General features: G+C 52.7%; 1 long non-coding RNA gene across 1 annotated transcript; it reads left to right on the plus strand.

Annotated features, from left to right (window-relative positions):
- The first annotated feature begins 12,635 nt into the window (after positions 1-12,635).
- On the plus strand, positions 12,636-13,882 carry LOC123652337. Its single transcript, XR_006741609.1, has 2 exons — positions 12,636-13,679; positions 13,787-13,882. It is a non-coding gene; the product is annotated as an uncharacterized LOC123652337 (long non-coding RNA).
- The last annotated feature ends 5,714 nt before the right edge of the window (positions 13,883-19,596 follow it).

A 19,596-nucleotide genomic window follows, 5' to 3' on the forward strand; every position in this document is an offset into this window, starting at 1 on the left:
ATCACTCACCCTGTGGCCAGACTCGGGCTCCCTGACTCCCAGCCGCTCCAGTAGCACTCCTCGCTGAAGGATCAATAGAGGCGGTCGATTTATTCCCCAGGTTGGCCTTTTAAAATAGTTACGGGCATCTGTTGTTTCTTGATCATTGTATTTGGAAAAACAAAAAACAAAACAAGTTGTAACAGAATTGACACGGTGCTTCCGAGCTGTAAGGATGGATGAAAGGGAAGAGATGAGATGACCCACCTTTAGCGCCCCCCGAGGGAAGTACGCAAACACACACCTTAGTCTTCCTCCCTCACCATGGGCCAGCTTCTCATGAAAACAACCTAAAGGAGGCGATACGGCTTCACAGACCCCCTCTGTCTGTGCCCGGGAGGCAGTGTGGCCCGATGGTTAGACACATGGGCCATGGCATCAGGCAGACCTGGCTTTGGAACTCAAGCCTGCAATCACCGTGAAGTGGCCTTGGCACCCATCATCAGCCCTGGCCTCCATGTGGGGCCTGCTAGCTCTCAATGATTAGCATAGTGATGTGACTGCGGGGGGGAGAGGGGGGGCTGTCACCGTTCAGGGCGGTGGTTGGCCTACAGGGGAAGCAAAGACAGGACAGCTCCGGTTCTCCTGCAATCAGTCAGGCCTCGGGCGCTGGCTGATTGGGCTCCCGGATGGCCGGATGGCTTCCGCTGTTGGAGCGTTCATAAAATAATGCCTTAATTATTAGCTTAAGAGGACATGGACCACAGTCCCTGCCAGTGCCCCACCCCCCCGCCCTGCGGGACCTCGAGAATACTGGGGGCTCCAGGACCCTTCAGGACAGGCATTCCTTCCCAGGCCCACAGACTTTTTTTTTTTTTTAAATATATATTTTATTACTTTATTACAGAGAGGTAGGGAGAGGGATAGAGAGCTAGAAACATCGATGAGAGAGAAACATCGACCAGCTGCCTCCCGCACACTCCCCACTGGGGATGTGCCCGCAACCAAGGTATATGCCCCCGACGGGAATCAAACCTGGGACCCTTCAGTCCGCAGGCAGACCCGCTCTATCCACCGAGCCAAACCGGTCCTGGCCGCCCACAGACTCTTCCTTGGTCCCAGGGCAACAGCAGATGCAGGGTGACAGAGCTGGGAGTTTTTTCACCCTCCCCAGGTTTACAGAGGAGGAAACTGAGGCTGAATCCAGGCCATCTGCCCTGCGGGTCAGTGCTCTCTGCACCACTGGACATCGCTGAGCATCAGAGACCAACAGGGAAGGGACACAGACAGCGGGGTCCCTGACAGGGGGCTGTCCCGGGCACAGCTGTGTCACGGAGCCACATCACAAGCTCTGCCGTTGGAGAGGAAGCAGAGCGACCTCCCTCCCAGGACCTGCTGTCCAGCCACCCAGCCACCCTGCAGGCCGGCCCTCCCCGTCCTCCTCTGCCCTCTGCGGGCAGGATGACCTCCGCAAGGCACATCGCACCCCTGAGCTCTGGAACAGAAGGCCGCGAAGGTGTCTGAAATGACAGCCGGTGACGTCATGCTGTTTTGTTTGTCTCCATAGACTGCGGGGATCCAATTTCAGTCGCGAAGAAAACGGGCTGGGGGAAAAAATGTTACTTCATTCGGAAAATTCCGAGAAGCCATAAATACAGTCTGCAGCTGAAGCAGGCGGACAATGGCCTTGGGGCTGGGGAGAAGCCCTCCCGAGAGGAGGGAGGCCGCCCCTTCACCCACCCACGCCCCGCAGCCCGCCCGCTCTCCCAGGCAGATGTGTGCTCCAGGCAGATGTGTGCTCCCAGGCAGCCATCCTGAGAGGCCGCTCTGCTCAGAGACTCCACAGCCCAGCGGCCAGAGGGCCGGGAACGTGCTTTCCCTGGTTCTCATCCTGAATTGCCTTCCGCACAGCTGGTCCCGGGTGCATCTGGCACCTGCCCCTCCTCAGAGGTTCATTGACCTGTGTCTCCGAATTGCTGTTAAAGAAAATTGAAAATAACACTGTGTTCTGTTTCCGTTTCTCATTCACTTTCTATACTTGATCTTAGCCAAAAGGCCGAGAAGCGATATCTCATTCACTTTCTAGCTCGCAGTCTCTTGTAAATCCTTTTTGTTTTGTGTTCTTTTCGTTTTTCCCCCTACAGCCTGCACAGGGAGGAAGAGGGCGAAATTTCATTTTGGTTTGCATGAGAAACTCAAGAGTGTAATTCCCAGTCCAGATCTTAACCACTGTCAGGAAAGACTAGCACAGAGCTTAGATATGGGGGCAAATTTTCAAGAGATGTTACATCCCTTTCTCTGTCCACATCTCTTCTCTTCTCTTCTCTCCTCTCCTCTCCTCTCCTCTCCTCTCCTCTCCTCTCCTCTCCTCTCCTCTCCTCTCCTCTCCTCTCCTCTCCTCTCCTCTCTCTCTCTCCTCTCTCTCTCTCTCTCTCTCTCTCTCTCTCTCTCCCTCCCTCCCTCCCTCCCTCCCTCTTATAATAAGAAAACAATATGGTAAGACTCAGACTTTTGGAAGGCAGGAGAGAGTCTCCCCAGACCCTCATCCATTCTTGTGTCTTCCTAGCACCAGGTCCCTCAGACACAGCCCTTCATTCTGTCTTTCCTGTACCCCCTGACCTCCAGCTTTGCTGGGAGGCCCCCCCCCCCCCCCCCCCCGCCTCCCACTAGTTCCCACAAATCTGACCTCACAGCTTCGCTGTGTCCCCAGGCTCCGTGAGCGGGCCCCTGGGAAGCGAACTGTCTCCTGCCAGCCCGGGTGGTGCCCCGGGCCCACTGGCTGCCATGGGCAGGAGAGAGCAAGTCTGAGCATCTCCAGGCAGGGAGGCGAGATAGGAAAGACCTCAAAGGTCCAGGTTAGAAACTCCAGGTTAGGAAGACAGCCCAGGAGAGAGGCCCAGGACAGGCTCTGGAAGAGACTTAAGCCACTGCTACCCCCTCCTGCCGCGCCCCCTCCCCCCCCATCCCTACACACAGAAACCTGTCTTCTGGCCTCCAGCCGGGGAACTCCAGGCCCACACTCCCAGGCCCGCAGGGTGTGGGGGTGGTGGAGAGAGTGGTTGTGACAAAGGTGACATATCCTGGGTGGCAGAAGTGATCTCCACGCATGAGTTTCACAGGGGCCAGCAGCGGCACGGTATCTACACGGATGTGTGTATCTGCAGATGAATCAATCCACACCCCGCCGTGGCCCCAGAGTCACCATGGAAAGGAAGGTGGTAAATTCCCTCTCAGAGAACACCTCTCTCTTCTCAACAAGCTGCCCACGGGTTTCTCACCAAGACAGTCATTCATCGCGCCGGGAAGGGAACTCACCCTGTGGAAATTCCCACTTTTCCCCGAGAAGAACGAGAGTGCTGTGTTGCCCTTGGTGAGTAAGAATCCCCCTGTCCTCCCCGCCTCCAAAGGCAGCTTTTCCCTCTGGAAGCATGCACGGGTCTTATCCAAACTCCCTGGCAAGTCTGAAAAATGCCCAGGGCAGACCTAGGGGCGGGGGTCCCAGGCACAGCCACCTGATGGATCGGAGCAGGTAGCACTGGTTCCCCAGCCCTGCACCGCCTTCTGACGGCAGCATCTGGGTCTTCCTTTGGACAGCAGCTCTCCCCCCCCCCCCCCCCCCCCACTCAGTTCCTGTGCTTCCCCAGTGCCAGGGGCACGGGGCCCAGGTCTGGCTGAGCACAGCTCAACTCTCTGGCTGCAGGCATGGACACACAACCCAAGCCAGGCTAGTCAGAGTCAAGTTTAGCAGGTCTTCCCGTGGTTTCTCACAGTCTCCATTGTCAACGGGTTTCCCTCATGGAGGTAGAGCTGTGCTGTTACTGTAACTAACCATCCTTTTATTGTTTGCAGGGACCTACCTTGCATCACCTGGCGTTTGATGTTGATGCCCGAGAGTCTGACTTGGTAGATCAGGATGGGTTCCCAGAATTCCTAGCTCTAAGCTGTGGCCAGGTGACACCAATGCTGGAGTCTCCGTGTGTAGAACTCATCTGGGGGCTAATATGCATATTGCTATTCAGGTGATTCATAAGCATATTCAAGTGGGAGAAGCCCAGAGGTAGATGAGCCCTAGTGATGTTCAGTCGTCACTTACCAAACACTAATTCATGGACCTGTGGCTTTTCAGGAGCCTATATTTTCCTTGGGGGGCAAGTTTCCCGGGGGGGGGGGGGTATGTCCTAAGCTTCATGCCTAAAGCCCATGGGAACCCCCGATTTCACATAACCTAAAAAGGGGAAGCATTACTGGAAGGTTTCTTTCACTATTCTTACCGCCTTCATCCATTTGGTTAGAGGCCAAGAGGCAGACTTCGGGGGAACTGGAGCCTTTAGTAGTTAGAATTCTTGTTCGCTGAGTGTTGAGGATGATGTCAGAGGATGCTACGATGAGTAAAACCTGGTTCCTGTCCTCTAGTCTGACACCCAATAAAAAGATGAACACTGCCGAAACCGGTTTGGCTCAGTGAATAGAGCGTCTGCCTGTGGACTGAAAGGTCCCAGGTTCGATTCCAGTCAAGGGCACGTACCTTGGTTGTGGGCACATCCCCACTGGGGGGTGTGCAAGAGGCAGCTGATCAATGATTCTCTCTCATCAATGTTTCTAACTTTCTATCCCTCTGCCTTCCTCTCTGTAAAAAATCAATAAAATATGTATATAAAAAAAAGATGAACACAAAATAAATAAATGCAATACAACTTGAAAAAGAGTGAGGGTGGAGGAAGCCGGGAGGAGGGGTACTTGGAGCGTGGAGAAGGGACACGTGGCTGGCCCTAAAGATCAGGGAGATGAGCTGAGTAGGCGTGAGTGGTCAGCTGGGTGAAGGAAGATGGAAGGGCCCCCGTGGCCCACGGAGCAGCAGAGGTAGAGGCAGGGAGCTGTGCACTGCCCAGGGGAGCCGGAGGGCGAGGTGGGCAGGTGCAGGGACAGTTGGGGAACTCTCATCTCTGGCCCCCAAGCCCACCGTGGAGCCAGCGTCGGGCCATCTGAGGACTTTCAAGCAGTCCTCCAAGTGAAACGACATGCTTTCTCCCACCGCTCACAACTTCACCTCAAAGGCCACACATGTGGCCGATAGTTTCCCAAGCCTGGTCTAGGCCTGCACCCTCCAGGCCTCCACCTGGCCCCAGCAACAGCGCCTGCAGCTGAGACCACAGGTCTGTCTAAGCCGGACAATGTATCGCATTGAGTGCTAAGTAGTAAAGAGCCCAACTAGCAGGGGGTTAGATGAAAAGCATGTGTATTTTCTCTGGAAGGCAGTCCAGGGTTCCTGTGGGGGCTCGGGGGTCAAACGCTAGCACTTGTGGCATTTGAATCGCACTCCTAGACTGCAGGGCCCAGTGCCCAGCGGCCCTGGCATCCCTCGGAACTTGTTAGAGACACAGGATGGGGCCCACTCCAGACCCACTGCACCACAGTCCCCATGTAACAACCCCCCAAGGGGCTTCTGTGAACACCTGTAGTGGAACACGTTGCCTTATTCTTCATCGCAGCAAAGGCCATTGAACTCCCTCGGGAACTGTGGGCCATCTCAAAAAAAAAAAAAAAAAAAAAAAAGGTGTTGTCGAGAACTCGTAGGATCTGGGCTTTGGTGGGGTGAATTTGAGAAGAGTCCGAGAGAGCAGTTCACTCTGGATTGGGTTGTATCAGGAAAAGGGACAATTCTGTTGAGGCAGGGCAGTAGGAGGATAGGGGAAAATTCCTTAGCAAGTAGAAGGGGGAAACCGAGACACAGTGGAACAGACTGGCCGAGCACCTGATGGCAGATGCAGAAGGTCAGCTCCCAGAGACAACACGAGGCCGCCGTTGTATTCCAGCTCCAGGCCCAGAAAGGCAGCAAGACCAGGTGGTGACGCCGGGACCAGCTGTGATGACGAATGCCACCCTGCCCCGGCCCTAACCAATCCGTGGAGACAGGACCCTGAAAGGGTACATCTGGAAAACTGAGGGATATTCTGCTGAAACTCTCCCCCGAGCCCCCTCCCTAACATTCTCCACCTGCAAGAGAGAGAAAACTCTCCGGATACATGACCCAGCACATGCTCTCCTTATGGGGGGAAGGCCCCATTCCCTCCCTCCTCTTATTCCTCCACAGGTACCCGTCTCCCAAACTCTGAGGGTTCCCACAAGACTTGCAACCAGGGGAGCCACGGGCAGTGGCAGCTCATCCCGGGCTAACCTCCTGAACCTGTCGCCACGAACCCCTTTCCTCTGACTCCCCAGTGAGCCAAAGTAGCCCAGCCTCGGCTCTCCTGTCATCAGCCCTTCCTGTGCCCCTGTCCCCAGCTCTATTTTTATTTTTATTTTAAAATATATATATATATTTTATTGATTTTTTTACAGAGAGGAAGGGAGAGGGATGGAGAGCTAGAAACATCGATTCAGCTGCCTCTTGCACAACACTCACTGGGAATGTGCCCGCAACCAAGGTACATGCCCTTGACCAGAATCGAACCCGGGACTTTTCAGTCCGCAGGTCGATGCTCTATCCACTGAGCCAAACAAGTTTCGGCTGTCCCCAGCTCTAAGAAATGTGCCTGGACTCGGGTTGTGAAATCTTTCCTGTGCGAAGTCAGATAACCCCCACATGTTACACACTGGCCCTCGGCAGGCCCCCTCAGGGCCCGGTCCCCTGACAGGTAACACAGTGCCTGGATGTCTCAGTAAATGTTATCCCTGAGGGAGGGGGGCCCAGATGGAGGCAAACCCTGTCCTTGGTAGAGAAGCAGCTGTCACTCCTGCTAACCAGGAGAGGGAGATGTTTTAGTGTTTTGGCTGCTCCTGACTTCCCTTGGACGGAAGGATGACGTGGTCTGTTTCGACTCACCTCACCACATTGCAGAGTGGCCCTGTCGGCTGTTGGTTGTTCTTGGAGATGGTTTATGTCCAATGAGAGACCATGTAGGCCAGCTTCCTGCAGGAGGAAGGCCTCATGGGTGACAGGCCAGTTTCCAGAGGTCAGGGCTGCTTTCCCTCTCTCTCCATTAGAGATTGAGAGGGAGTGTTTTCATTCTCTGAGGTTGCCTCGCGGTCCCATGTGTGTTCCAGGGGCAGGACGGGGAGCAGGGCGGAGAGCACACGACCCAGCTGTCTTGACGTTTTTAGGGAGCCCCCACCCAACTCCTAGCGTCTCTCCCTCCCTGGCTGTCCCTCGCTTCCAGAGAACGGGGAAATCTTGTCTTCTCGCTGGGCATGCTGCTGCCCTTCCCAAACTCAGGTTCCTCCGAGAGGCGGGAGGGGCCTCGGCCTCTCTCAGGAGGCCTGGCTCTAGAATGGGGAAACTCCAGGAGGGTGTGGCGATCCTATCGTGTCCTCCTTATCAGCGTTTCATAGTTCTGAGCCAGCCTGAACCCTTACAGTAAAGGTTATAAAAGTCCGTCTCCAGGGTTGCTCTTGGAAGGTAGAAGTTGCTTCTCATGTTTTCCAGAGCTGAGTGAGTGGTATGCACGTACAAGGCAGCACTGCCCGGGGCCAGGGGCGGGGAAGGTGCTGGGATGAGAAAGGGGGTGTCTGTGAGAGGAGTCCTCGGTCTGCTCTGTGAGAAGGTTCATCCCCTCCTTGGGGAGGATGAGCAGCGGGAAGGGGAGCACTTAGAATAAGGTGTCAGCGCTTCCAGGGGGGAAGCACGCCTTCCCTTCGATTCCTGAGAGCAGCACCCCAGGCGGGAACCCCACAGGTCACCAGCCTGTACATGCAGTGGGTCATCCTAATGCCCAGCTCACAGGGACTCCCCTCCACCCCAACCTCCCAGGTAGCTGCCATCTCCGGTGGAACGCCACTCCCTTCCGAGTGTCACCCCCAGAGGGACCCCTCCCCGGGGAAGGCGCCCTGGAGACCTGCGAGGCACCCTGTGCTGGAGGAGCCGGGCAACGCTGGGTCCCGTTCAGAGGAGGGAGTGTAGCCAACCCTCCCTCCGGCCACCCTTCCCGGCTGGCACTGTACGTAGGTACTAGTCTGAGGGGGTGGGAGGGAGCAATGGCTTTTTCATCAGTTGAGCCGGGTGGGTCCAGTGGGAGGGGGCACGCTGCAGAGAGAGAGGCGTAGATGGTGCAGGCACTGCCCCTTCTGCTCCCTCCCACCCCCGCAGACTAGTGGAGGCTGGGACCTCAGAGGGGAGAGGGTTAGACAGGCGGGGCCAAGAGTGGCCTGGAGGGAGGGTTGGCCACATCCCCCTCCTCTGAACGGGACCCAGCATTCTCCCGCTCCTCCAGCACAGGGTGCCTCGAAGGTCTCCAGGGCGCCTTCCCTAGTGAGGGGTCCCTTTGGGGGTGACACTCTGAAGGGGTGGAATTCTACTGGAGATGGAGGGGCATCCCTGTGAGCTGGGCATTAGGATGACCCCCTGCATGTACAGGCTGGTGACCTTAGGGTTCCCGCCTGGGGTGCTGCTCTCAGGCATGAAAGGGAAGGCGTGCTTACCCCCCAGAAGCGCGGACACCCTGTTCTAATGGTCCCCTTCCCGCTGCTCATCCTCCCCAAGGAGGGGATGAACCTCCGATGGGTTATGCATTTAGGGCCGTGGTCGGCAAACTGCGGCTCGAGAGCCACGTGCAGCTCTTTGGCCCCTTGAGTGTGGCGCTTCCACAAAACACCACGGCCTGGGCGAGTCTATGTTGAAGAAGTGGCGTTAGAAGAAGTTTAAGTTTAAAAAATTGGTCTCTCAGAAGAAACTCCAATCGTTGTCCTGCTGATATTTGGCTCTGTGGACGAATGAGTTTGCCGACCACTGACTTGGGGCATTTGCTTTCATTATTCTATGGATTCGTCTCACCTGCGGGACTGGAGAAGCACAAGGCCGGTCTCTCATTTCCTCCAAGCCTGAGCCGGCAAAGAGGTCAAGTTCACAGAGAAAACACTTCTCCCCAAAGTGTTCACTATTCTCCCCCCTTCCCCTCCTAGGCATCCATCCCTAAGGCAGGAGCAGGCCGAGGCAACCCTCTGCCCCAAAGACAGGTTCTAGAAACACCTTCTGAAGCTCTCCGAGGTCCCCTGTGAGCCATGGCAGTGACTGAGGCGCTATCAGAGCGGCGAGTGTCTGTAGCCTGGGGTCATCGAGACCCTTCCCCACGGGCCCTCCGGGGCCTGGACCGGCCATTCATGCACAAACATCTTCCGTCATCCCCACCGTGACCCCAGTCTACAGGTGAGCACGCTGCGGCCTGGCAAGGTGAAGTACCTTGTTCAAGGCCACACAGCTGGTAAATAGCCGACACAAGAGGTGCCAGCCCAGCCCACAGCCCTGCCATGGGGCCACCCCCTTTTGCAACGGGACAAGCACTGGCCTCGAGTCTGAGAATCCAGCTGGGAGCCAGGTGGGCTCTCCCCTGGGCCCTCAGCTTCCTCACTTTCTAAACCAGGAGGGGGCAGGGGTAAGGGCCACCCTCCCACTGCCAGGGCAAGGGGTTCTGGGTGGGGGCAGGAAGGGACTAAAGAATGAAAAAAAAAAAATTAACTGATAGCTAACCAGGTTCTCTCTCGCAGCAACTTCTATTTCCATTTCCCCTAAATGGGGCAACTCCGGGCACGAGAAAAGCACCCAGCTGGGTGAGGAGTTGCTCTTTAACCCCGTGACAGAGAACAAGCCTTCTGAGTCTCTGAGGGTTTTCTGGAAGTCACATGTCCTTTTCACTTTCACCCATTAAAACCGAAGCTCGCACTCAGCAGCGAGAGAAGCTTTGGGCGCGGAGGCGGCCCGCAGCCCGCGCTCAGGCTGGGTCTCAGGCCTGCGCCGGAGGTCGTGGCTCTCGGGAAGTTGCGGGTTTGGGTTCACACCTTGGAAGGAAGAGAGAGAGAGACTGGGGAAAGGTCACAAGGAGCCAACAGAGAGAGCTCAATGCCTGTCTGAGCTCAGCTCCACCCCCTGTGGGCCTGGGGGTGGGGCGCAGCGCATCCCGAAGGGAGATCCTGGCCAGGTGGAGCCTGAGGCCTGGATGCGACCCCTCCGCACACCTGCTTCCTCCCCGGGCCTCCCTCCCTCCCTGCCGGCTCCGCCAGGTGGACGCCAAACCAGCCCTGGCACGGCCAGAGCAAGGACTCCCCTGGGAGAGGCGTCTGCTAAGCTCTTCGAACTCCATGCAACAGCTGCTATGGTAATGGTCATACATTCTTTTTTCCCCCCAAATATATTTTATTGATTTTTCACAGAGAGGAAGGGAGAGGGATAGAAAGCTAGAAACATCACAATGAGAGAGAAACATCGACCAGCTGCCTCCTGCACGCCCCCCGCCGGGGATGTGCCCGCAACCAAGGTACATGTCCTTGACAGGAATCGAACCTGGGACCCTTCAGTCCGTAGACCCGACGCTCTATCCACTGAGCCAAACCAGTTTCGGCAACAGCTGCTATTTTAATGGTCATATATTCTTACAGGTTCCCCCCAGTCCCCTGGCCCCCATGCCTGTGGGATCCGTGCTAAGTTTGCCGAATACAGAGGAGACCCCGTGCCCAGGCCAAGTCGAGGGTCTGTGGTGTGTGTGTGTGTGTGTGTGTGTGTGTACGCCTACGTTTTTCAGGAGCGAGGATATTTGCATACCATATCTTTGCAGATACCAGACAAACAGGAAGTTTCAGAACCTATGCCATTTCCTTTCACTGTGAATCAGCAGCCTCTCTTGCTCATAGAGAAAAGATGAGAATCGCAAGCCGGGGCGCTGGGAGGTGAGGTTCGGAGAGGAGCTCAGAGGCCTCCCAAGGCGTCTTCGTGGCGGGGGACTTCCCGGGACCCACCTCTCCCTGCCCTCCCCTCGCCACCCACCCGGCTCCCTAGAGCGCTTCAGGAGCCGTTCGCATGCCAGCCCTGACCTCATGCCAAACACAGTCTCCACCACACAACCGGTTACACCAATGCTGAGAACCAGGCCCGGCTGGGAGGCCGGGCAGGCCCGCACCTCCTGGTTCCCACGCCAGAGTTGTATCACAGAGGGACACTGCAGGGTAACCAGCACCCCACACTGGGCCCCAGAGTACCTGGGGTGGGACCCCAGTGCCTGCTACATGCAAACCTGCTCCCTGTCAGTGCTGCAGGCTAGGGGGTCATGGTTCCTGGCACAGCCTCCAGCGGAGGGACATGCAGAGAAGTGGTGGCTCAGGACAGACCCAGTCTCAGTCTCGCCCAGGTGACTCAGGCCCCCTTGCCTCGCTGCTCAGCAGAAAGTCCCAGAAGTGCTGGGGAAGGGCTAGGACCTTGGTTTTACCTGCTCAGAGCACATCGCAGTGCCTCCCTCTGCTCCTCCCAGGCGGGGGCTGCCTTCCCCGGAACGCTCCCCGCAAATGTTTATCACAGCGACCAGTTCCTGGTGGCCCAGGCACTGAGCACCCATGTACGGTACAAGCTGAGCCCGTGTGGCTAACATGTCACACGCTGGGGCCCCTGTGCTGTCTGGAAGGAACAATCCAGAGAAGTTTATTGGGCGCGAACCACGGAACGGGTTCTGTGTCAGGGGCCAGAGGCCCTGCCCCTCATGGTACTCTCGTTGGACCAGTTTGTGGTTTTTAAAAAATATTTTATTTATTGATTGATTTTAGAGAGGAAGGGAGAAGGAGACGAAAACATCAATGATGAGAGAGAATCACTGATCGGCTGCCTCTTGCACACCCCCACTAGGGATCGAGCCTGCAACCCGAGCATGTGGAATCAAATCGTGACCTCCTGGGTCATAGGTTGACACTCAACCACTGAGCCACGCTGGCCGGGCAGGGACCAATTTTTACAAAAGTTTCCTGAGGTGTCCGGAGCGGGAAGCAGCTCTCCACGGCTGCAGGAACGTAAGGCCGCATCCAGCTGCCCAGAGACCCAGGCCACCTCTGCCCCAGGGAGGCCGGCTGGAGCCCGTATCTGCTACGAGCCAGCACAGCTGGGCTTTGACTGCCTGATGGGCCCCCAGCGGTGAGGATGCAAAGCAGCCGCCTCTCCTGAGGTCCAGCAGTCCCAGCTGTGCACGGGCCGCATGTTTACTGGTGTAGGGTCCTGGCCGGTGACCTCATAAAAGATGCTCCCGCCGGAGGAGCGTGGAAGCCGCCCAGGGAGGGCGATGGCTGTGCCGCAGAGACGGCTCTGGGAGTGTAACCGAGGCGACGGCTGCCCATCGGAGCCAAAGGTCCAGTGCAGACCCAAATGCGATTTCCCCGTGACTGTTTTATCCTAGGTCTTTTATTAGTGCTGCGGGCTTCATGAATAGAATCCAGCACGAAATCAAACAAGGGTTTTATTTTTTTGAGCATCTACCTCTGTCCTTTGCTATGTCATGACAATTAACAATCTATACTAATAATAGAGGAATATGCAACTTGTGTAGGATGCCATCACAGTAATGACCGAACAGCAGGCCGTCTAGGGCGACAAGGCCAGCAGGGCGGGTAGTGAGGAACGACCAAACGACAGCAGGCTGCATGTGGTGACCAGGCCGGCAGGTGGGGGCAGTTGGGGGTGACTAGGATGGCATGGTGGCAATTAGGGGTTATCAGGTTGGTGGCGGCAGGGGGCAGGGAGCAGTTAAAGGTGATCAGGCAGGCAGGCAGGTGAGCAGTTAGGAGCAAGCTGTCCCAGATTGTGAGAGGGCAGTTGGGCATCCCCTGATGGGTCCCAGATTGGAGAGGGTGCAGGTTGGGCTGAGGGGACCCCCTCCCCAATGCACAAATTCTGTGCACTGGGCCTCTAGTATAACATGACATTGTAACCATAAAGCTACCATTTCTTGTCTGTAAACTCTACTCCTGTCTCTAGTAGGTATTTATATATTCTCTTGTTTGATGTATAATTGGTCAAAAACCCCTGAGGAAGAAATTATAATAGCAATAATTATTATAATTATACTTTTAATAATAATGAATTATTATGAACAATAATAAAATAAATTCTATTTTAATAAATATAACATTTATTAAATGTTTCAACATGCCAGGCATGGTGCTCATTGTCTTATAACCAGCATCTCATTTGCTCCCTCCAAGAGTCCCGTAAAATAAATACTATTACTACCCCATTTTACAGATGAGTAAGGGGAGACCTGGGACGCCAGCTCAGATCTGCTGCTCCAGAGCCTACAAGCTTTCCCACTGCACCATCCAGCCTCCCTTCTCAGCCCTGCTTCTTTGCACTGGTCTCCTGCCAGGGGAAGCAAGGGCCAAGGGGCTGAGGAACCATGACCAGTAGACATGTGGGCAGCTGGATGGCCAACGTCCAGAATGCAATGCCCCCTGGCATGCCCAGCAGACCGGAATTCTGGGGCTGGCTGGCTTCCCGCTCCTCCCTGCCAATCAGTGCAGACCTGTGGTCATTTCCTCGTTAGCACAACGAAATACTCAGGATGACTCTGAGCTCTGGATTAGCCACTCAAACAATTTTATTTACTTTGGGGGCCGAAACAGAGGACGCAGGACGGAAAAAGATTAGCAGGAAGTGCAGAGTTCCCATATAATCTCTCCTCCCCCTCCCCCACTTTCTTTCCCCTTTTAGTAACACCTTCATTTGACTTTGGATGTTTTGTGTCTTCAGGTGAGTGCTTAAGTTGTTCAGCGGATTTGCAACTCTTCCAATAAGAGTAAGAGGCCTCCCAAGGACACAGCTCTACCAGTCCAGCCGCCCCTCCATCTTGCCTCTCTGCCCCTCCATCCTTCCCCGCTCTCTGGCACGTGGACCTGCTCAGACCCACCACACTGGGCTTCACAACCTTCTCCAGGCAGAGAAGTGATTCCATGGCTTTTATGTTTCCCCTGTTTTCCAGTTCTAAATTCAAACTTGTTGTGGTAGGCTGCATTCAGGTGTTTACTCTATGCCACCATCTTGGTTTCTCCCTGATTCTATGGCTTTTAGAACCAGGTACAATTCAGGTCTTGCTGAGTGTACACAACCATCTTGTTTACGTCAAGCCAAATCGTTTAGAATGTCAAAATCATTTGTAAGTAAAATTTTGGAATGATTCTGGAATATGATTGAACTCATTGTCGCACATGATTAGATTCTTGAATTTTTAAGTCATTTGCTTTCTTTCTCTTTCTGAATGTTGTCTTTCTTATTGAATTGCTCCTTCCTCTTTTTTTTTAATATATTTTTTTATTGATTTCAGAGAGGAAGGGAGAGGGAGAGAGACAGAAACATCAATGATGAGAGAGAATCGTTGATTGGCTGCCTCTTGCATGCCCCTCACCAGGGATTGAGTCTACAACCCTGGCATGTGCCTTTGACCGGATTTGAACCTGGGACCCCTCAGTCTGCAGGCCGATGCTCTATCCAGTGAGCCAAACCGGCCAGGGCGCTCCTTCCTCTTCTTGGCGTACAAACCTCTGCTTGGGAAAATCACAGTTTTATTGGCTCACCAGAGCCGGGTGCAGCCTTATTTGCCTTTGTAACACCTGAGTAAATATTTATTAAGTGACTATTTTGGAAAAACTTGTCTTTTTCCCTCTCCAGTTTGAACATGTCTTTCCACTGAGTCAACCTTTACTGATATGTACCCAGGCGTGGCGTTGGAATATCATTACATATGATTTAATACATATTTAAATGTTCTGTTTAATTCTCTGGGTCACAGAGTCTTGGAGGAAATGATCAAGGGCATGCGTTCAACCTCCAGGGCGTAATCTCGGGGTTCCGAGCCCCCACATCCTCAGCCTTTTTTACAAAGTCCGCAGCCTGTCGCTGCTGCTGGTGGTGGGGTCCTTAACACACTGCCCTGTGGGGCCTCCCATAGGCCAGCTGCTTCTGATCTGCCTTCACCGCAGTGCCTTCTGGGAACCAATTTATAGAGGATGCCCCTGGTACCGCAGCCCTCTGTAAGCTGACGGTTGCTCCGTGGGCTTTATATATATATATATTATTGTTTTTTTACAGAGAGGAAGGGAGAGGAATAGAGAGCTAGAAACGGAAGGGAGAGGAATAGAGAGCTAGAAACACTGATGAAAGAGAAACATTGACCAGCTGCCTCCTGCAAAACCTCCCCACCCCCCACTGGGGATATGCCCATAGCCAATGTACATGCCCTTGACCAGAATCGAACCTGGGACCTTTCAGTCTGCAGACCACAGACCAACGCTCTATCCACTGAGCCAAACCGGTTTTGGCTCATTTATTTACTTTTTATTGATGTAACTTTAGTTAATAACATATGAATTTCAGGTATGCAGCGTTGAATGTGGTATCAGTACACGGCATGCTTACCACCAAAAGTCTGGTTTCCATCCGTGACCGTATGTTTGACTCCCTTCACCCCTCTGGCCTCCCCTACCTCCCTGCTCCTCTGGTAGCCACCCTCCCATTGCCCACCTGCATCTACACATTTGTTTTTGTTTCATTACGTTGGTTCCCTTTTCATTTTTTTTTTTTTTTTACACTGCGTACGGCCGAAAGCATACTGTCTCTGTCCTATTCTGTGTGACTTATTTCACTTACTCTAATACTCTCAAGCTTCATTCATATTCAGAGTGTCGCCAATGGCCGAGTAATATTCCATTGCATGCAAATAAATACCAAAGCTGGGTTTTCCCTCTTACCAAGCTCTCAAAGTAAGACTGTTGTGTCTCATTTGTTTAGCTGGCTTGTTCGATTCACCTGTGGCTCCTTCCTCGGAAAGATCCTAATTTCCGGAGAGCATTTTGAATGACTCTCACCCTCCAAGTCTCTCCTACTACTGTCCCTGGTGTGGCCCGCGAAGAGCCAGGCTCCATGAGGGGGGCAGCTCACCCCGCCCTGCTTTGTTCAGGAGGCCCACATCTGCCGTCCCAGGTGGTAACCATCAGCTCCAGTGTCTTCTGCACCTTTCTCCAGAAGTCCCGGGAGTGAGCTCTCACGTAGAAAGCGAAGTTTCTGCCGCCCTCCCTCCCATTCCAGAATTCCTGTGGTGGGCATGCTGAATCAGCCCTGCTTTCATGAGTGTAGGCCGAACCTCTGCTAACAACCGGACCCTAAAAGTGCATCGACTCAAATACAATGGAAGGGTATTTCTAATTAAGTAACATTCCAGGGTGGGAGTCCCAGGTGTTTCCGTGCTTCCTGGTGATTCAGTGACGCAGGCTCCTTCCAGTTTTTTTTTTTTTTTTTTTTAAATATATTTTATTGATTTTGTACAGAGAGGGAGAGAGATAGTTAGAAACATTGATGAGAGAGAGTCATCAATCAGCTGCCTCTTGCACACCTCCTACTGGGGATATGCCCACAACCAAGGTACATGCCCTTGACCGGAATCGAACCTGGGACCTTTCAGTCCCCAAGCCGACGCTCTATCCATTGAGCCAAACCAGTTTTGGCTCCTTCCAGTTTTGGCTCCATCATCCCCATGGGCCTTGAGCCAGTGAGAGGGGAGCAACAACGTGGAGGGAGCAGGCTGCTACCTTAAAAGCTCCCCCCATTCCATTGGCTGGAAGTCAGTCTTACAGCTGCTCCTACTTGCAAGAGGGGCTGGGAAATATTGCCTCACTCTCACCCAGCCAGAGGGAGAGATGGGTTTTGGTGGAAAGCCCACAGCCCCTACCACAGATGCAAGTTCATTCCCCCGCCCCACCCCCCTTACCTTCCTGCTCTCACCGCATTTGTCACCTTTGCCATGTGACATATTGAAAATTTTATAACTCGGGAATGAATGCAATCAAGAGATAGCCACCCACTGCTTCTGAGGAACAGATAATAGAATTTGCTCACCGAGGACTAATCCTGGCTGTCACAGGGACACACACCAGGTCTCAGCTCTGGTCTGCACCAGTGTTCTCTGTGTTGTTATTTTGTTTGCTTCAAAATTGATTGTCCATGCTTGTTATTCATTATCTCCAGGCCTCACCAACACAGACCAGCCCCAGAGGAAATGAGAACCGAACATTAGCAGACATCTTCCCTGAGCACAAATACATTTCAGAGCTTTGAGCTTGTGATATTAATCTTTGGATACGTTCCATGCAGACACATTTGCCTTAGTGATATTGCTAATGGAAAACAAGACCAGACTTGGGGTATAGTTCTTGATACCAGGGTCCTGTGTGCCTTACCCCCAACTCCAGTTGAGGCTGGCTCGGCCCATCTGGGAAGGAACCATAGAAGCTAAGTTGACTTAGGGGAGCATTGGATATTTATTGGTTATTTATTGGATACTAGAGGCCTGGTGCACGAAATCATGCACAGGTGGGGTCCCTTGGCCTGGTTCAGATAGGGTCAGTTTCTTCTTCCATGTGTCACCCCCTCTACCTCCCCAGTTTCTGCTTGATTATGGTCACGATTTGATGGCTTCACATAGTTGCTTTCTATTCTTTGTTCAGAGTTTATCATTGTCATCTGTGTGACATCTGTATGAGCGTTAGTCCAATATGAACTATTATACCATTTTTGAAAAATAGAACTCTATCTCAAGTACTTTTACTACTTTTAGAGACCATCACTGGGCAAGTTTTTGGATTTTTTTTTTTTCTGGCAAGCCTGTAAAATGCAGTGGTAGTTAAGATCCGAGACTCTGCAGCTAAACTTCTTGGGTTCAGTTCCCTTCTCTGACGTGATGTGACTTTATGCAAAATACTTGCCTTTACTGTGCCTTATTTTCATCACCTTTAAAAATGGGGATAAATCCAAAGTATCTATTGGATTTGCTGTGACGTTCAAATAAAATAACATGTATAGAGCATGGAAGAATGCCTGTTCACGGTAAATGATAGGTAAGCCAGCTTTGCTGGGTTTTATTGGCATTCTTTCACTTCTCATCTCAGTAAATTTTTTGGTGCACAGGGTTTGGGGCAAAGTTAGCACCCCCAAAGGTATGCAAATTGAAGATGCCAAACTATAAATAGAGGTCAAAGGTTATGGCTCTGGGCTTCCTGTTCTTTGCTAATTTAATCCGTTGTCATCTTCCGCTGGCCACCCATTACCCTTACTCTTCCAATAAAATGAACTGGCCTACAAAGTTTACCACAAGTTTCATTCACTGGGCTGGGAGGACCCCCATGCCGCTTGCTAATAAGAAATCCTGTTCTGAAGCTTTTCTGTCCTTCCTCTTGGAAGGGCTACAGCGTTTGCAGGGTCTAGATTAGAAAGCCTGTTCGCATACATGCTTTTCTCCTTGGTCACATAACCCAGCCTTGAGTTCACATTCTGAACCAGCGACTCCTTCTACCTGGTTTGGTTTATTATTAACAATTTCCTTTAAACTTTAAACCTTGGCTGGTGCAGCTGGACGTGGGCAAGCAGTGAGAGCTGGTGTTGCCGACCGCTCAGCCCTGCCCAAGGGGAAGATACTGGCACTTGCTCAGCTCATATTTTCTCTCTCCAGCTCCCCCATCCCCACAAATCAACGTTTCAAAGAGCCACAATGGTTGGTTTCCCTTTAAAAAATATCCCCTGAGGAGGCTGTGAGAGAAGGCTGACTTTGAAGAGGGTTTAGTTCCATCAGGGTTACAAAGCTGGCCTGAAGTCCGAAGGAGATGTATTTTTTTTTTTTTAAACATTGGAATCCAAATACTTTTAAGCAGGACAGATACCACCAATCTCTATTATGTGTGTTTTTTTAAATATATTTTTATTGATTTCAGAGAGGAAGGGAGAGGGAGAGAGATAGAAACGTCAATGATGAGAGAGGATCATTGATTGGCTGCCTCCTGTACGCCCCCATTGGGGATTGAGTCCGGAACCCATGCCTTGACAGGGAATCAAACCATGAACTCCTGGTTCATAAGTCGGCACTCAACCACCGAGTCACGCTGGCCGGGCTCTATTTGGCTCCTGCAGCATTTGGATTTGTAACCCTTGTAGCATGTTCTATCTGGGGGCATCTAGTAAAGTACAAGAAACCCTGGGTTTTGGCTCAGTCCTTGGCATCTGAGTATAGGGTGCAGAGACCAGAAAGCATCAGTAGCAATAGGTTCCTATCTGGATATAATCACGAGAGATATAGAAACACACTTCGTACACCCCAAGTGCCAGCCCCTCAGATCCAGGCCCAGCTGCTCTCACAGATTATTTAGGTTTCTCTTTATGGACGCACAAGATATAGTTGAGAGCCCACATGCACGGTCCCATTTTATATCTCAAATACAGTGTCATTTGTAGGCAAGCATCAGAAAGAACAAAAATAAATGCTCCTATATAAGTCAGGAATGATTCAGTGTTTAATGAATGAAATGAGGTTGACCCAGGTCCTTGGAACTTCAGAGGAGAGCTCAGAGGTCCAACAGGAGCCGCTGGAGCCAAAGACCTGGGGTTGAATGTTGTCTACAGTACCCCCTACAGCCTCCCAGCCTTGCGTCTCACTCCACTTCCCCCTCCTCAACCGGGACGCTAATCACTAGCTAAAGGGATCTTCCTCAATCACCACTTATGTTTCTTTCCTGCTCAGATTGCTTTCCGTAACTCCCAGAGCCCTCAGGAGAAATCCCAACTCAATAGTCGACTTACAGGATCAGGAACTTGACCTGCAGTAGCTCCTCAGCCTGGAATCTCACCACACACTCTCTCCACCCCCTCACCTCAACCCTGTGCTCCAGACACAGTCATAGGTGGGTGGTGCCCAGTCTTTGCCACGCTGATTTCTCTGCCTGGGCCATCACTTGTCCCTAAGCCCCACACCCACTATTTTAGCTTCCTATTGCTGCTGAAACCAATTTCCATAAACCCAGTGACTTCAAATAAAACAAGTTGAAACTCTTAGACTCCTG

Source organism: Pipistrellus kuhlii, unplaced genomic scaffold, assembly GCF_014108245.1.
Source record: "Pipistrellus kuhlii isolate mPipKuh1 unplaced genomic scaffold, mPipKuh1.p scaffold_m20_p_14, whole genome shotgun sequence".
Classification (NCBI taxonomy): Eukaryota; Metazoa; Chordata; class Mammalia; order Chiroptera; family Vespertilionidae; genus Pipistrellus; species Pipistrellus kuhlii.